At 45.3% G+C, this 3,503-nt stretch overlaps 1 protein-coding gene across 1 annotated transcript in view; it reads left to right on the top strand.

The window, feature by feature from the left end:
• The window catches only part of TMEM181 (transmembrane protein 181), a 71,312-nt gene that overhangs the window by 6,594 nt on the left and 61,215 nt on the right, over window positions 1-3,503 (top strand). The window lies entirely within an intron of this gene.

Raw genomic sequence — 3,503 nt, 5'->3', positions numbered from 1 at the left:
AGTGTTTGGTGTACATAGAGCAATTAGGCTGAATCACAAAGACTGTTTTACAGCGAGATGATTTAGGTTACTGAACTGTCTTCGACTGCTCTATCGAATTTTTATATCAATGAGTTGCACTGTTACAAAACTAGGTGAAATACTCCTGGGTTTCTAGTTGGGACTCTGACAGGTACAGCCCCTGCATCTGTCTCGCGAGAAGGTGAACTTGCTACTATCATTTCTGCTCCTGCTCTTCTCGTCATCTTGGTTTGCTCATTAGAGATTTATGACGAATAAGGCACCACCCCTTCTTTCCCGGGAGAACCTGGGGATTCGCCTCACATGGTTGACAGCTTCCTCATAACGGGGTGATGCAGAGAGCACAGCTGTTAAAGCTCTGTTTTCAAAAGACGGCTCGCCCCTAGCTGGCATCATGGGCTGCATACCGGCTATGTAAGTTAGCATCACTGAGAAGTGGCAGCTATGTGATCAGAGGACTCACGGGCATTTTCACAAAATGAGAGATGACAGTTGTACTGCCTGCTGTGAAAGGGCGAACCGACACAGTGTAGATGGAAGAGCAGCAGCTGAGCACTCTGAGAACCTGGGTTCTAGTGCCAGCTCTACCTTTTTCTAACTCCTGGCTTTGGGGAATCATTGAATTTCATTGGTGGTCAGTTTCCACATTACAAAAATGAATCTATAACTCTCATCTTCTCAAGGATGTTGTGAGGCTCCAGTGATATAGCGAAAGTGCCTTTGAAGACAACACTAAAAATGCTTTCAGACGCAAAGTACAGAAAACCCAAAGCAAACCAACCTAAACAATAAGGCAATGGATGGAGTTGGCTAATGCAGCAGCTTGATGATGTCATTGAGGACCACACTCTTTCTTTATAACATGCTAGCAGTTGGCTGCTAATTGCCATTTGGACTACTGCTTCTCATTCACATTCATGAGAACTGACTGGCTTTCTGTGGCTCTCTCTAAAAGAAGAGAAAGAACTTTCCCTGAAGTCTCAACAAAACTCTTTGAATCTCCTCTGCAACCCCACCAAATGGCCAAAATGAAGAAGACAAACGTGTTGACAAGGACAGGGAACATTCACTGCAGAAAACTGTTGGGTGGTATCCACCAAAGTCGAACATACACATACCCTTCGGTCCAGCAATTCTTTTCTTAGGATTATACCCTGCAGAAATGCATACATGTCCACCAAAGGCCCGCGCTAAAATGTTGCTGTTGCTGTGTGCCATTGAATCAATTCCAACTCATGGTGACATCATGTGACAGAGAACTGCCCTGTAGGATTTTCTAGGTTATAATCTTTACAGGAGCAGATTGCCAGGCCTGTCTCACACAGAGCGGCTGGGGGGGTTCAACCACTGACCTTTCAGTTAGCAGTGGAGCGCTTAACCGTTGTGCCACCAGGCTCCTCTGCACTAAAATACAGCAGCACTACTTGTAATACTTTTAAACTGGAAACTAGCCAAATACTCGTCAATAGTGGGATGCATAAATGAATTGTGGTTTATTCCGTAATGGAATATTATACCAGAATAAAGGTAAGCAATTTATAACTACACACAACAACGAAGATGGCTCACACACAGAATGTCAAGCAAAAGAAGCCAGGCACAAAGAGTGTATACTGTTTGATTCCATTTCTATAAAATGTATGGACAGACAAAATGACTCTACACTGTTCAAAGTCAAGATAGTGGTTTCCTTGAGGGGGCAGTGACTGAAGGGAGCAGAAAAGGGTCGTCTGTTCTGCTTCTTGATCTGGGTGCTGGCTACACACGTATATTCAGTTTGTGAACGTGTATCAAGCTGTACACACGACAGGTGTACTTTTCTGTATGTATATTATGTTGTTGTTGTAATGTGCTTTGAAGTCGATTCCAACTCATAGTGACCCTATTGGACAGGGTAGAACTGCCCCAGAGAGTTTCCAAGGCTGTAATTTTTATAGAAGCAGATTTCCAGGTCTTTCTCCCACATAGGGGTTGGGGGTTCTAACCACCGACCTTTCGATTAGCAATTGGGTGCTTAACCATTGCTCCACCAGGGCTCCTTACGCATATTATACGTCAATAAAAAGCTTAAAGGAAAACCAACTGTTGTGTCTCGTTGACGAGAACAGGCAACTTGCCCTTTCCTGAGCATGCGCTTGCAAGGGGATGAATGACACTTAGATGCATCAGTGGACCCCGGGTGACAGTCAGGGTGAAAAGTCTGAGAGCCTTTTTCTATTTCAGCCACAGCTGCATATCTCCACCCTGATGCATGCTGGACTGATGTTAATGTAAATGCCCAGAGAGCTATCTTTCCCTTTATTTTCAAGTTCTGGGAAGACGACTCACTCTGTTGGGCACTAACAACTCTGCAGCTCAGTTTCAGGGACATTTGGGGTGTCTCTTAATTAGCTATCCATCACCACCACCTGTTGCCGTCCAGTCGATTCTGACTCATGAGGACCGCATGTGTATCAGAGCAGAATTGTGCTCCGTAAGGTTTTTATGATCTTTTGGAATTGATCACCAGGCCTTCTTCTGAGGCCCCTCTGGATGGATTCAAACCTCCAAGCTTTCAGCTAGCAGCCAAGTGTGTTAATCATTTGCACCACCCAGGGACCAATTAGCTATATGGTCCAGAAAATAGGACACTCAGGTGGGAATCAAAATTTAATTTCAGCTTGGAAGTAGATAGCGGTGATGGTTGCACAGCATGGCGGATATAGTTTATGTTGCTGAATCAGACACCTAAAAGTGGTTGAAATGTTTTGTTACATATCTTTCACCACAATAAAAATTTTAAAAATTAAAATAAATAAATAAATTTAAGTCCCAGGCCAGATCGTTTACCCTTTCTGCTTGCTGGGTTGGCCACAGTGAGTAAGAAGGGCTGTGTGATGTCTGGGTGATGTGAGCTCCCAGAGTGTCCCCGGAGGAGGAGGCAGGTCAGCAGCAGGGGTGGGGTGGCAGGCCACCTTCTGGCTGTGGCCTGGTCCTGGCAGGACATGAACATTCCGCTTCTCTGGAGTGCGGGCTGGGATGTGAATGGAGGCATGCACTGGTTGTCAAGAGAGGCCACGCCTTCCCCGGCCTCTGCCTAGGAGCTCTCTGTCGTTTGGTGGAGGTCTGAAGTGTGCCTCCCAGTTTTCAGTGTTTACGTTCCTGCACTGCAGACTTTGGCTTTGTTTCTCTTTCCCTGACCTTGGGCTGCTATGGGTATGTTCCAGCGATGGCATGGTGACTTAAGGAGGGTCAAAAGAAGGGGCTTTAAGAGGGTTTCTTGAGGTTAGGGCATAGACTACACCACCGAGTTATGAGTTACACTAAACAGCGGATCTGTTGTTTATAAAAAATGAAAACTCATCCGCTCTGCATTCTTTGGATCCTAGACTAGCTAGTTCATTTTGGGGGATCATAGGATCTTAGAATATTCAAGGTTGAAGGGCCTTCAGGCTTCATTGGCTGATCTCCTTCCTCTTAGATCATCCATGCAAATGGTCTTC

The sequence above is a fragment of the Trichechus manatus genome, unplaced genomic scaffold, assembly GCF_000243295.1.
Source record: "Trichechus manatus latirostris isolate Lorelei unplaced genomic scaffold, TriManLat1.0 scaffold00002, whole genome shotgun sequence".
In the NCBI taxonomy this organism is placed as follows: Eukaryota; Metazoa; Chordata; class Mammalia; order Sirenia; family Trichechidae; genus Trichechus; species Trichechus manatus.
Note: the sequence above shows the minus strand (reverse complement) of the source record. Positions and strands in the feature narration are given on the sequence as shown.